Source organism: Dasypus novemcinctus, chromosome 15 (genome assembly GCF_030445035.2).
Source record: "Dasypus novemcinctus isolate mDasNov1 chromosome 15, mDasNov1.1.hap2, whole genome shotgun sequence".
NCBI classification, from domain to species: Eukaryota; Metazoa; Chordata; class Mammalia; order Cingulata; family Dasypodidae; genus Dasypus; species Dasypus novemcinctus.
The window spans coordinates 8,979,960-8,995,079 of NC_080687.1; the positions used below are offsets into that span (position 1 = coordinate 8,979,960).

The window sequence follows — 15,120 nt, forward strand, 5'->3', positions numbered from 1 at the left end:
ACGCTCCTGCCTGGCATGGCACTCCTTGTGCGTGGCAGCACTGTGCACGGGCCAGTGCACCACACAGGTCAGGAGGCCCTGGGTTTGAACCCTGGACCTCCTATATAGTAGGCGGACGCTCTGTCAGTTGAGCCACATCTGCTTCCCTCCCCTCCATTCTTTTCCCATCTCCATTGTTGTAGCTCTTATGATCTGAGCCACTCACCGTCTACCTCGTGGTGAAGTGCTTTGGCTTTTTACTTTGTGTTTTGTGGAGTATGCTCTCTCTCTTCATGTGGAGTATGTACCCCACTGCAGGACTTTACATAATGAAATATGATAACTTAAGTGCAGAAATAAATAACACGCTGAGACTTTCCACATAAATAAACCCAGGAATCTAAAAACAATCCTGTTAGACCATGTGACTTGTTTTTTATTAAAAAATACACTATTTTCACAGGTACTGAGGGAAATGCAAAATGCAATGATAAGAACCATGAAGATGCATAGTTCACCTTCATTCTTTGTGGATTCCGTATTTGTGAATTCTCCTACTCGTGAAAACTTATTTGTGCCCCAGAGTCAAAACTCGTGGTGCTTTCGCAGTCATTTGGGACATGCACAGAGCAGCAAAAGATGTGTCGCCCAATGCACACGTTCCCAGCTGAAGTCGGTCGCGGTGACACTCTGCTTGTTGTTTCAACTCTTCTAGTAGGAATTACCCTTTTTTTTTTTTGCAATCTGGTGCCATGTGTTTTGCATTTTTGCAAAATGATTTTGCTGTTTAAAGTGGCCTCTGAGCGCCGTGCTGAAGGGCCACCCGGTGCTCCTGAGCGCGGGAAGGCCGCGATGTGCCTTCCAAAGTGTGGGGGTTAGCTAAGCTCCGTGTAGGCATGCCTTATGGAGCCCCCGGCTGTGAGGTCACTGTTCACGAATCAGGAATATATACTCAATAAGTTACCTTTAATCTGAAGCACACGTAAGACAAGGGTACATAATGATCGGTGATGAAGACGGTAAGCAGAGGCTCGTGGGAACCTACCCCTGTGTCCCCAGGGCACTGGCCGGTATTGGCTAATTCACAGTGGGTGGTGATTTTATAGACTGGAACTCCCACAAGTAACGGGGATCAGCTGTGTTGAGTGCCAGCTGCCCGCTGGGCAGTTCTCCAAGGGCTTTGCCCCAGTGAGATGGTGCGGGTGTCTCCATTACACAACCACGGAAACCAAGGCACACGGTGGCCGAGGCCCACGTTAAGGTGGGAGGAGGGGGAGAAGGCAGCAGCTGCCAGTTAGAGGCCAGAGCAAAAGGGCTGCAAGGTGGAGTCAGGGTGCTGGGCCTGAGCACGTGCCCTCTGAGGCAAAGAACTCATGAGGGGGAGGCACTCCTCACCTGGAGAGTATATTCTTAGATCCTATTTCTTATGTCATTAAGCAGAAAATACCAAGTCTCCAATTTGATTACTCTGTATCTGATAGGTATGATCTTTATTATTAAAATATACTTTTTAATGCCCTAACCAAAATCAGTGCACTTTGCTGAGTTTGTCATTAAGAATTTCCTTTCCGGATCTAGCAAATGCTTAATCTTCTCCACTTCAATAGCTGGAAATTCTCCCTTGGGGGTCCTAAGCTCTTTAAGTATTTTAGGTTTCTTCTGTTGGCTCTCCAGGAAGCCAATTTTGTTTCTAAGCCCTGGAGAGTAGTCCAGCTCCATCTTTTGCAGATTCACTGCATCACAATAAAATGCTGCCTAATTACTGCTTCTGTGGAATCCGGAGGCTTGAGCATTTGTCTCCAGGCTATTGGTGTGCACTATAAATTCTTCTTAGATAAGAGATAAAACTTCATTATTTAGATCTCCAGGTCTTGTACCAGGAGTTTACTTCAACCAGTTTCCAGTCTTGTGAGAGAAGTGATCAAAGGAAACAGTGCAATTCATCTGGAGATAATTTCTAACTTGAACTGTTTGAAGGGAAGGCCCTTTCCAGCCGTGCCAGCTGTAAAGGGAGATCCAGAAAAATCTGAACCTTTTATTTATTTTCTTCTTCATTTCTGGTATGAGACAGGGAGCTCAGAGTGAAGGGTTAAAGTTTTACTTCCTTTCCTATAAAGACATGAAGTCAAGGTGTAAATTTAGCTATACTCTGGATTTTACCTGAATATTTTCTTCTGATAATGGCTTCTTTAAGAAATTTGATTCAAATAGCTAAGCCTATGCTATTACTTGAAACTAAATGCTTTTAGTAGATAATTATTTCTCATTCATATTTATAAAGTACATTTTCAGCTTATTGGGTGACCGGAATCATATAGAAACATCAATTTGCAAGTGTGTTGGAATCTAACAGAAGCAGCTAATCTTAAATACCCCATGATTATCTCCTGATTATCAGTGGGAAAATGATAGGACTGACCACTTGTTGGCATGTGCTTTTCCTAAATAATGTTTCTCTTTCAAGTTAAAGGTGTCCAGTGCTGTGATCACCTCTATGTAGGCAAGTTCCTGTGGAATGGTTTTGAGAAGCAGGTCTTTCCATTGCCCAGGCTTTGCCACCATAAATACGTACCCCATGCTTTCCTTCAACAGTGGCAGTTCAGAAAGGAAGTGCTGGATGTGTGATGGTGGAATTTTAGGATCTTTGTAGCTCAAGTTCAAGATCCAACTCCCTGATCCCTTTGCCAGATGACCTTAGATGCACTTGGCTATGTACATCCTGCACTGGAACAAAATGACAGATCTTTTCAGAACCACAAAGTCCTTTTAAAACCGAGATGACTTTCGGCAGCCACCACGACTCATAAAGGCCGTCTTTCTAGCAGCAGTTCCCAGCCTGGGCTGCATATTAGAATCACTGGGGGACCTTTCAAAAACACACCTGTCCTGATCCTCCTCGTCCCCGTCCGCAGATGAAAATTTTCAGGGTCAGGTAGAGCCGAGATTCCTGCAGTTAGAATTCTCCAGGTGTTTCCGATGCTACAACCTTGACAATCCCTGTTCTGAAGGCATTCTAAGAAAGAATGCCCACCTCCCTCTCTGGATGGCCGCTGGTGCACCTTTAGAGAGAGCAGCAAAGATGGAAAATTATTGCATGGCTGAGGTGAAAGTCACCGTCAAAGTCAAAAGGTCACAAATATTACTCTATCTTGTTACAAAAGATTGCTAATACCTGACATCTGTATATCACTATCCCATACCACGTGTTTTGTCCTTACAAGCACCCTGGGGGGGAGAGAGGAAAGGTATTCTGATGTACAGTTTTTACGAGTCAGGAAACAAAGGAAAGTTTAAGTGACCCGTTCAGGGTCACACAGCTAAATTGCTAGCAGGGATCAGGTTAGCATCTCGGTTTCAGATCACTGTTTCCTTGTAACAGATTAGTGTTATTGTCAATTAGAATCCCACCCAGTCCTAGTCCCTCACTCACTGTGATCATGCGAGTCCTTCAACTTCTCTGAACCTTGGTTTCTTCCTCTATGAAATCGGGAAGGTGTCTGTACTGACCGCGCATTGTTGCTTTGAGGGTCAAATAAGATAAAGCACCTTGCAGACTGTAAAACCTGGTACAAATAGGAACTGCTGCTGCGATATTAACTAGAGGGAGAAAGCAGTGGTGCTAGAGGTCAATTTATTTATAATGCTGCTATCCTGCCCCTGAGATTTTAAATTCAGCCCACTGCATGAGACGTTACTTTATAAAATAATTCTTCTAGTAGAGTCTGCATCTGTTTTGGGCCTGGATTATCGATTCCCAGCCAGGATTGTAGAATCGACCCGAGCAGACTGGGTCTCCCAGGGTCCAAGGAGTGTCTGCAGGTGGAACACCGAATCCATTTTGGATTCACACTGCCCTCCCCCACTGCATTCCTGAATTTTCTGGCAGTGGTTTATGTGCCCTTAACCACCCTCGAAGTCAGTACCGTGCCATAAGACCTCATTTTGGCTTCCTGGGACTATTTTGGGGAGCCCTGAATTAGTCACATGGGAAACTTGATTAACTCACTTGCACGGCTCAGTTCTTTTGCTTGACCCTGGACCTCACTGCCGAGGGTGGGCGCAGGTTAGGAGGGACAGGTCTGAGAGACGTCTAAAGTTTCTTTCCCAACAGGTGAAAATAAGGAACTGGCTAAGAGATGGGATGAAATTCTTTTAATCTCAGACTTTGGACGTTTTCATAATTCAATCCACAGTCAGTGAGACAGCTGACGGGACTCAGCTGTAGATATAAAGATACTCTTTTTTCACAAATACGTGTCATTTTATACCTATTTTTATTTAGCACTGTCAAGTACCACTATGTTTTTCATAATTCTCTCTGGCACTATACTGTCTGTACAATAGATTTTCAGTAAATGTTGTCAGGAACATCTTTCTCTATGATGTTCGTTCGTTCGTTCGTTCGTTCATTCATTCGTATAAGAAACAAATCAATTTGGCACTGTGCTAGGGCCGGGGCAGCCAGTCCCTCTTCTCAAGGAATTTATCCTTTAGTGGGGAGACAGGTGATTGGCTTTGGCACCAGTGCTAGGAGGGCAGGAGGTGTGGTGTCCTGTGGGGCACACGGAAAGGGGACGGGAGGCCAGAGGCAATGTCTGAGCTGACTCTCCCGGGCAGAGGAGCTTGGAAGGTGAAGGTCACCACGGGCAAGGTGGTAACAGGGAAGGAAGAGGCACAGAGGCCCTGAGCAGGAGCACGAGGAGGCGGGTGTGCAGAGAACCAGGCAAGGCAAGCAGGAACCAGCCAAGTCACCCCGCACTCCGGATTGTATCCTGTAGGCCAGTGTCTTCCCTGCCCATTAGGGACTCATGATTTAAAAATCAGCACAGGGAAGCGGATGTGGCTCAACCAGTTGGGTGCCTGCCTACCACAGGTTTGGGTCCTAGTGCCTCCTAAAGAATATGGGCAGATGCCACACCCGCTGCAACAACAAGCAGATGCCACAAGCCAGCAGACACCGCAGTCAGTGGGGAGTGGATGTGGCTCAGGCCATTGGGCACCCTCCTCCCCTGTAGGAGGTCACGGGTTCAGTTTCCGGTGCCTCCTGGAGAAGGTGAGCAAGCACGGAGCAGACCAATGAGAGAACCATCTGGGGGAGAGCGGGATAAAATTTTTTAAAAAAGCCAATGCAATAGGATAGAGAATATAAGACAGCACAATACAGAGGATGAGTTTTGCTTCATGAGACTTATGTACTAGTTATTGATATATGTTAAGAATGTCTTTGTGGATGTACATACATGTCTGTACCCAGTGCACAGGTTAATGGTAAAAAGTGCTTGAGACACACTGTTGGAGGCTGAAAGCACCATTGAAGGGTTTTAGCCAGGGAGTGGCATGCTTAGACTTGTATTTTAGCACAGTATGTAGAAATCGATTTAAGCTGTTGGAATGGAATGGTGCAAGGTACTAAGGCAGCCATTTTGTACACTGAGGTAGAAGTCATATGTTGACAATGGAAAAGATAGGAGTGAGGGTCCCTGATGATTTGGAGCTACCATACCAGCCTTAGACTACCTACCCAGAGTTTTAAGTGAGAGATAAACCTCTGGTCTTGTTTGGGTCTCTATGCTTTCAGTCTGTAGTGGCAGGCTAACCAATATCCTTAACCATTGTACCTGCCTCTGTTGGCAGATGCTAAGATGGCCCTTCGTGATCTCACCTCTCAGTATTCAACCCCGTGTAATCAGCTCCCCTGGAGTAGGGGTGGGACTTGGGACTTGCTTCTAACAAATAAAATAAGGCTGGTGGTGGAGAGGGGAATGGGGGTGGGGAATGTAGCTGGCATGAGTAGCTTAAGATACTGACTTCCTTCTTTGCCAGCAAGTCTCACTCTTGCTGTGTTTGATGAGTCAAGCTGGAATTTTGTGAGCTGTCCTACAGAAAGGGTTATGTCATTGAACTGAGGGCATGGGGCTGACAGCCAGCAAGGAACTGAGGCCCTCAGTTCAATGGCTCGCAAAGAGCTGAATCTTGCCAACAGCCACATGAGCCTCCCTTCCCAGTTAAACCATCAGATGAATCTCCATCCCTCGCCAAGGCCATGATTGTAGCCTCAAGAGACACATCCACGTAGAGAATGCAGCTAAGCCATGCCTGGGCTCCTGATGCAGAGAAACTGTGAGCTAATAAATGCATGTGGGTTTGGGCCTGTAAGTTTGCAGCCATTTGTTATGAAGTAGATAACTAATACACTGCCTAATTCAAACCTCAAATGTGGCCAGTCTTGAAGCCAAACTCAGCATGTAGATGCAGTGCATTCCCCCCAGCGTGGGACATGACACCCAGGGATGAGCCTCCCTGGCACCGAGGGATCATTACCAAATACCAGCTGAAGATGCAACTAGAAAATGACCTTGAATTAAAGGTTCAATGCGGATCAGCAGAATATCCCTGTCTACATATAATAACATGACTTTAAAATGCTGTTTGACCTAATGTAAGGGGGAAATGGAAAGGAGAAATGAGTTTATATGGCTACGAGTCTCTAAAAGAGTCTGGAGGTTGTCAGAAGGATTGCCCTTATGCACACCTGAGCAGAGTCTCAGAGACAGATAAAGTAGATACAACCCCAGGTATTGGTTCTTTTGAGGGATAAAGAGACCCGTGGGTTCTATGCGCATGTCAGATGGGGTTCACTGCCATGTCAGATGGCCCTTCTTGGAGCTGGTGTTTCTGCGTGATGGAACTGGACTCAGATGGGATCTCTTTTCACAAGACTTTCATGATACTTTACTGGAATTGTAGTTGGTGTTGGGGTTTAAGATATATTTAGGGGATTTGAATCTCTGGACTGACAATATGATAGCCAGGCCCTGAGTCTCAACAGACTTCAGCTCCTACACTCTGATTTATTGGACTCACCCCACTCAGCTAACATGGAGTCGAAGAAGGTCAACCACCACACCATGGAGCCTAGAGTGCCTACAACTGAAAGCAGGAGGATTGCATCCAGTATCCATGTGGAATCTGAGCCTCCTCTTGACATAGATGTGCAATGGACACAACCAATCCAATGTCCACAGAGAAAATGTGGCATTGGTGTGGGAAGGGGTGGCCATGGTGGCTGCTGGGTGCGGGGAATGGGAGGAAGAGATGAGATGGGGAGGCGTTTTCGGGACTTGGAGTTGTCCTGGGTGGTGCTTCACGGACAACTACGGGACATTGTAGATCCCCCCAGGGCCCACTGGATGGAACGTGGGAGAGTGTGGGCTATGATGTGGACCGTTGACTATGGGGTGCAGTGATGCCCAGAGATGTACTTGCCAGGTGCAGTAGATGTGTCATGATGATGGGAGAGGGTGTTGCTGTGGGGGGTGGGGGTGGGGGGGTGGGGGCGGTGGGGTTGAGTGGGACTTCATATTTTTTGAATGTAGTATTTTTTTAAAAAGTGAATAAAAAATTAAAAAAAAAAAGAAAAAAAAAAGAAAAACAAAACAAAACAAAACAAACCCTCCTTCCCCCGTTTCCTTGGCTCCAGCCTCATATCCCTTGCTTGATGGCACTCATAACTGATACCTGTGTCAAACCCAAATATACTTTCATACTTTCATAATCATCAGATCAGCAAAAATAAAAAATGTTGGCTACTTCCAAGATTCGGTGAAGAATTTCTTTTACACTGCTATTGTGAGTATAGAATGATATTACCACGCTAGGGGACAATTTAGTAAAATTTAAGAAAACTGAATGTGCACATTTTGATACCCATCATTCTGCTTCTTGACATGTACCTGACAAAACTTTCACACATGTGCACAAGAGACTATCCAAGGGTGCTCACAGGACCATTGTTAATATAATTAGTGAAATTTGGCAACAAACTTAATATCCACCAATAGGATATGGATGAACTGTTATAATGATAAAACAGTTCAAATGAAATCAACATAAACCTCAGAAACATGATGTTGAGTAAAAAAAAGGCAATCTTAAGAAAACACATAGTATACTAACATTTATATAAAGCTTGAAAACATGCAAGGCAAAATTATATAATGCTCTGAATATAGAGCTATATGGTAATAGTAAAAACATAAATCTGAAAAATAACATCAAAATCAGGATGTGGTGGGTACCAGGTGCTTGTTTTGTAACTCTCTAATTCCTTGTATGCTTGAAATGTTAAAGAACGCTCAAATGGTTTATCTGTCACAAAGGTGTAAATCCTGTCACAGATCAAGGAAGAGCAATTGCAAAACTTACATGACTGCTGCTCTTAAGTTTATTTCACCTTAACTTCACTTGTGGATAGTGAGACTAGGAAACTAGTAGTTGGGGAAAAGGGTCAAAGACGAGTTTGAGTAAAGCAGTTAGATTATTTCAGTTGGTAGTGAATCTTGAATTTTGAGGTGAGACTTGAGAAAGAGGTGAGGCAGGCCTGGTGGCCATAAGGAGAGAATATCAAGGAGAAAAATAGGATAACGAGCACTTTGCTTGGAAGAGCTATTTAGGAATGATTCACATATGCCAACATTTATGGTGCACACAAATCACCAAGACCTACAGTGTGTCAGAGAAACAAGAAAGAGGAAAGGAAATAGAATTTCTTCCCCAACCCCCTCACCCTCTTAGAAGGAAAGGCATGCAAAAAATAGGAAAAGAAAAGATTCCAGAGGTGGGAGGGGCCTCTCCAGCTGTCTGTGTCTTCTTAGAAGAGGAAATGGGATCCCAGCACGCTGCTCCTTTTTCACCCAGACTTGAAATGTTTCATGGTTGGGGATGCCTGGCAGAACCTTGGCTTCCAGGACGAGAAAACCCGAGAACAAGCTGCTTTTCCTCTTTGACATGCCACCTGCTTTGTAACACGCTTTTTGATTCTCTAGAAGATACTTTGTGTGCCAATATTTGCCCGAGTAATTCACATTGGTTATGTATTCTTCTGCTAAACATAACGTCCTAAAACAGTTAGGTGAAAGCAGTGTGGCTGATGCATCAGCAACCTGCAGCGCAGAGCCAATGACTTCCTGCCTTGCCCATGGAAACACTGTCACCCAGGTGTCACAGAAGACGATAGAGTCATTCACCGACTCTTGTACCCACAGCACTCGGAGTGTTACAAACCCTCTTAACAGCCTGGGTTTTCTGTTCATATTTATAAATTAGCATAAAGAAATGCAAACTCACAAGGAGAGTCCCCACTGACGACTGCCAAGAGGTTTTGTGTTTGTTTTGGCACGCATAAGAAATATTTTGAATTCCTAAAATGTGGAGCAGTTCTTTTCATTGGGAATATGTAATTGAGCCTGGCCTAATAGTTCTGCTCTTTTTTAAAGGAAGTCTTGCTTCCAGTGGAAGAACTGAAGCATAAGTACAGTAAGTTCCCGAAGAAAACAGAAGCCTCTGTTACCTCCTTCTACGAGAACAGGTAGCGTCAGAGAGGCAAAACCGCCACCCGGAGAACCTCTCTGCAATCCTTCCCATCCGCTGTGCACCTCCGCTTCCCTTTCTGAGGACTCTAGTGCTTCTGGCTCTCCGCATCAGTGCCTTTTTGCTTTTTCCCACTTACTAAGAAGGAGTGAAACTGTACCAAGAACAACCCGAGCCTCCACCTGTCTGAAGAGGCCAGGTTCCGGGTGAAGCTTGGGGTTCTGGGCAAAGCCTCGGAGACCAGGGAGGCTCCTCAGCGGTGAGCCTGCCGGGTCGGGCCTGGGGTGACACCCGCAGCTGCTGCCACGGAATGGGACCCTCGCTCTCCGCACACCTGCAGTTCCCAGGACCTCCACCTGCTAGCCCTACCTCTTGGTGCTGTTTATTTAAGAACTACCTCCCCAAGGCACGGTTTCTTAAGCCATTTTTTTTCATTAAGAGTTTTGAAAATGGAAGTATATCATTCATAAATGCATATATATAAACAGTAAGCTTACAAAACAATCATCGTAACATCATACAGGGCTCCCATCCATCACCCCCCACCACCACCTTGCATTGTTGTGAGTCATGCTGCAAATTATGAGAGCATCATCCAAGTATCACTACTAACTATAGTCCCTATCTTACATTTGGTGCATTCTCCCCCCAACCCACCCTATTATTGTATTTTTTGTTCATGGACCATACAATTTATCTTAAGTATCTTAATCCTTTTTATTTTTTTACAAGGTACCGGGGCCAGGGATTGAACCCAGGACCTCCTCTGTGGGAAGTTGATGCACAACCACTAAGCTATACTGGCCCCCCCTGAGTTTTTTTGTTGCTTTTTGGTTTTTAGAAGGTATCAGGATCTTTGTCCACAAGCCTCTCCTGTTACTTTTACCAGAATTGTAGTTGGTGCTGGGGTTTAGTGTATACCCAGGGGACCTGAATCTCTGGACTGACCACGTGATAGCCAGGCCCTGAGCCTCAACGACTTCAGCTCCTACACTCTGGGTTATTGGAATTACCCCACTCAGCTAACATGGAGGTGAAGGTGGTCAACCACCACACCAGGGAGCCAAGAGTGCCTACAACTGCAAGCAGGAGAACTGCATCCAGCATCCATGTGGAATCTAAGCCCCCTCTTGATATAGATGTGGAGTGGACACAACCATTCTAAGGTCCACAGGATGGAGCAATAGAGTGTGGATTAGAGTGGACTGACATTCTATTCATGAACTATTGTGATTAATAATCAAAGAGGGCGTGGCATTGGTGTGGAGGGGGTGGCCGTGGTGGCTGCTGGGGGTGGGGAGTGGGAGAGGGAGGTGTGATGTGGGGCGTTTTCGGGACTTGGAGATGTCCTGAGTGGTGCTGTGGGGACAGTTACCAGACACTGTGTGTCCTCCCATGGCCCACTGGGTGGACTGGGGGAGAGTGTGGGTTATGGTGTGGGCCGTTGACCATGGGGTGCGGTGGTGCTCACAGATGTGTTCACCAGGTGCAGAGGATGTCTCAGGATGATTGAGGAGGTTGTTGTGGAGGGAGGAGTGGGGTGGGGGGGTAGGGAGTGTATGGAGACCTCATAATTTTTGAATGTAACATTAAAAAAATAAAGACAGGGAAACGGACTTTGGCCCAGTGGTTAGGGCGTCCGTCTACCATATGGGAGGTCCGCGGTTCAAACACTGGACCTCCTTGACCCGTGTGGAGCTGGCCATGCGCAGTGCTGATGCGCGCAAGGAGTGCCCTGCCATGCAGGGGTGTCCCCCGTGTAGGGGAGCCCCACGAGCAAGGAGTGCGCCCGTGAGGAGAGCCGCCCAGCGCGAAAAGAAAGAGCAGCCTGCCCAGGAATGGTGCCGCCCACACTTCCTGTGCCACTGACGACAACAGAAGTGGACAAAGAAACAAGACGCAGCAAATAGACACCAAGAACAGACAACCAGGGGAGGGGGGGGGAATTAAATAAAATAAATAAATCTTTAAAAAAAAAAAATAAAGACAAAAAAAAAAGAAGGTATCAGGGATTGAACCCAGGACCTTGTATGTGGGAGGCAGGAGCTCAATTGCTTGAGCTTCATCCACTGCCCTTAAACCTTTTTTAACTGACACAGTAGCAGATCTTACCTCAAGATCCAGGATACACATTAGTCAGGACCCAGTCAGGATATAAAAGAAATCAGCGTTAACTATTTCAGCAGAGAGATTGAGCTTAGGGTGTTGACTAAACAGGAGTGAGAGGAACATGGAGGTACACATTGAGTAATAACTGCAGGAAGCAGCTTCTGCCTCTAGGGCCGGAGACCGAAGAGAGGAGAAGAGGGCAGTGCCAGAAGCTTGGAGGAGAGGCCTGGGGTAGCGAAGACCCGGGCTTCTGAAGAGGGGGCACGGTGACTGCTGCTAGGACTACTGGAGCGTGGAGGGGCCTGCCGGAGCTGTGACCCAGACCTCGGGGAAGGGCTGGTGCCGCTGGATCTCTGGGGTGGAAGAGGGGAGTATGAGGAGGGTGGTTCTGGAAGTGGAATAAAAAGCAGTAAGACAGGAAAACCTCTGCTACCAGGCTAAAGGCCATTGTTGGGGTGACAGGAATAGCAAGTCAACAGGATGGAAGTCCCTGCCCCCTCCTCCAGTCACACGTGCTCCCTCGAGTGCCCTGGGAGCCAGCATGACAAAGCAGAGTACAGAAGGGTAGCACTGAAGCTAAGAGACAATAGCTGAACACCTGCCACAAGGTACTGAAAACTTGACCCTAACTATGAGCATCTGGCACCCTCGGAATTTCATTTCCTAATGTTTTCCCTTCAGCTTTACTTACCTTACTCTCATCTACCCTGGCTCATTTTCTGAGTAAAAAAGCTGGAAGAGACTCACAAAGTTGACTTCCCGACCTAGTAACAGAAAAACTCTGCTCCAGGCAATATTGATTGGGACTTAGGGCTACTAACCTTCTCAACTGCATCCAGAGCAACAGTGGCTTAGGGGGGCTGCCTCCCAAGGGGCCCGTCCATGGAGTACCTGTGGTGGCCCACACACTTCCAGAGGCTTCCAGAATATAATATAAATATTAAGAGGCTGCAAATGTCCTGGATGGCACCATAAGGAGGGCTCCAAGAGAGTAGGTTTTGCTAAGGAGAAACACTAAGGATCCACTAATGAAAAATATTTGTCCTTATTATGAATAAGGTATTATGAAGGTATTTTGAGGGTACCCAGAAATGCACAACAGAAGAGCTTGAAATCTAGTGAGGAGAAAAGACAAAAGTAAATGAGAAAATAATAAGTTTCTCATACCAGACTAGATGAGTGAGTGATGTAGGCAGGAAATTCTGTGAGTACAGAGCAGGATGATATGATTGCAAACAGGAACGGTCTGGAAAGGTTTCAGCTAAAGGGTGGGGCTTGAGTTAGTTTTTGCAGAATAGGCAGAATTTAGATGGGTGGGGGGATGGCATCCTCAGTGGGGAAAAAGGAGTAATAGAACAGAAAGGAAGCACAAGGCATGCTTGGGACAGTGCCAGAACTTGGGAGCTCAAACCAGCCAGGGAAATCTGAGCGTCATCCTGCGCTGAGGGCTGAAACTTTGGCAATGGAGAGGGTGTAGAGATTAAGTCTTGGGAATTGTGTCCTCATTTAATGAGCAGGTGGAAGAGCTAGCGAGTAACACAATGGAGCAGTGGCTGGAAAGCTCTGATGAGAAACAAGGTCATGGATCACTAAGGAGGGTTGGTCAGCAAATGCTAAAGGGGTCAAGAAGCCTGAGACCTGAGGCAAAACCTCTGGCTTTGAACTAGATGCAGTAAGTCTCTTTAAGGAGGGTGGTAGGTGGCTCTTGACTCCACTGCCTGATGTGCGGATTACTGTTTTTACTTTCAGCTCTCTTTTGGACTTGCCTAGTGTGTTTAACCATCACTGGAACTGGTCCACAGTATCCGAGCATCCTGTTGGTCCTCATTGTTTCTTAGCTGTCCATGGCCAGGCATTTCAAGGCTGTGCTTCAGGGGCTTGTGGCCTTCCTTCGGGGACTTACTGCAGAGCAGCTGTTTCCTTTCACTGTTGTCATCCATTCTCAAGTGGCTTGTCCCACCAAGCTGACTCCTGGGATTCAAGCTTCAAAATCAAGGAGGGCTGTGCATTGGGACGTTGCATTTGGAGATGATGCTACATGGCTGTAGACTGCACTACAACCCTGGGCAGCTGCCTGGCAAATATCAGCGCCTGGTGGCAAGGGAAACAAGATGAGGGAGAAACGGATCAGGTGAACTTCTCATCCCTACTAGAAAAACATGTGTTCAGCTGATACCCATCAGTATCATTTTCTCCATGAGTAAAGGAGAATCTATTTATATGTTCATTACATATGCAGAGTGACCAGATTGCTATAGGTCTCAGCTTTCTATAAGGTTACCATTTTTCCTTAATACTCGGATTTAGACTTAGACATTACTGTTTGTTGTTCTATCTTCTTGTAAACCTTAATTTCTTGACATTTATCACTAGACTATGACAGGGTCAGTACTTTCCTTTTTGTCTTTTCCTCTTTTCTTCAACCTTGAGCTGTGGAGTCTGGGTCTAGAATATCGCTGTGATCTCTTACAGCTCTATTAATAATCACGTATTTTAGAGTTCTTTTTTGAGGTGAATTAAAATAAAGAGGATTGTACAAGTCTTAAGGGTGCCATTCCACGAGGTCCGATAAGGGCCTATACCTCTGTAACCTAAACCCTTAGCAAGATATAGAACTTTCCTGTCACAACAGAAAATTCCCTTCTCAATTACACCCGTCCCCACCCCAGGCAACCACTATTCTTTTATCACCAGGGATTAAATAACTAATATTTAAAAGCTGCCGTTAAATGCCAGGCTTCGTTTCTCTGGTGTTTGTCAGTGTTACCGCGTTCATCTCACACAAGAACTATGAGATAAACAGTACCTCCATTCTGCAGATTAAAAAACTTTGGATCGACCCCTGGTTGTCAGCGGCCAGGTGGAGCAGCAGGACGTGGACCAAGCAGTCGGTTCGAGAAGGCCACGCGCTTAACCTCAGTTTACACTACATCGTTTCTCTGAAACGATCTCGAAGAGTCCCCAAACGATTCCTTAAATAGTACAGCTCCAAGTGCAACGGGAATCAGTGCCACGTACACGTCTAGAAGCTCCTGAACTCTCCCGCAGGCCGGCTGCATTACTGCTCACTACAGGATTCGTTCCTCGCCTGCTCGGAGAAAGGGCCGGCAGAGGCGCGTGAGACCGCACCTTCCTCCCCTGGTGAGAGACACCGAGGGGCTCTGGGTGCCCAGGCGGGCAGCCGCGGGGCTCCGTCCTCGGGCGCGCGGCCCCCTCCCGGGCGCGCGAGCGCGGACACCGCCCCCGGCCTCAGTTGCCCGCGGGTCCTCGCCGCCGTCACACCGCGCCGTCCCCGCACCCCGACGCGGCGCCCAGGCCCCTCCCCGGCGCTGAGTCACGGCCCCACGCCCAGCCCCCCCCCCCCAGCCTCCCGGCTGCCATGGCAACCACACGCCGCCGCCGCCTTCGCACGCACGTCGCGAACTAACGGGCTCTGAGGCGGCCTGCGCCCCACCCCCACCGTGCGCGGCCCGCACCGCCCCCGGCCCGCCGGCCCGCGGCGCTTAGGTGAGGAACCCCCGGGCGATGGGCGCGAGCCGGGCGTAGCTAGGGGGTGCCCCAGCCGCAGCCCCGCCCCGTCCCCCTCCCCAGGCCTCTGCTCGCCGTCGAGACCGCCGGGGCGGGGCGCGGCTCCTCCAGCGCCACGGGGAGGGGCAGGAGCGC

The 15,120-nt window shown here is 47.4% G+C and overlaps 1 protein-coding gene and 1 long non-coding RNA gene across 6 annotated transcripts in view; one reads left to right on the forward strand and one right to left on the reverse strand.

The window, feature by feature from the left end:
* Positions 1-394: 394 nt before the first annotated feature.
* On the reverse strand, positions 395-14,777 carry LOC101416286 (uncharacterized). Of its 2 annotated transcripts, XR_189013.5 has the most exons (3): positions 14,264-14,726; positions 12,279-13,548; positions 395-3,038 (listed from the first exon to the last, which is right to left on the reverse strand). It is a non-coding gene; the product is annotated as an uncharacterized lncRNA (long non-coding RNA). The 2 variants fall into 2 exon arrangements; XR_002794268.3 differs by lacking the exon at positions 395-3,038 and having other exon boundaries at positions 7,924-13,548; positions 14,264-14,777.
* KATNAL1 (katanin catalytic subunit A1 like 1) overlaps positions 14,709-15,120 on the forward strand; it is a 90,470-nt gene continuing 90,058 nt past the window's right edge. Inside the window, exon 1 of one of the 4 annotated variants that reach the window (XM_023584770.2) lies at positions 14,709-14,964. The gene's annotated coding sequence lies outside the window, so the exon portion shown is untranslated. The remainder of the gene's footprint in view (positions 14,965-15,120) is intronic. The other 3 variants (XM_058277004.1, XM_058277003.1, XM_058277006.1) reach the window with 3 other exon arrangements.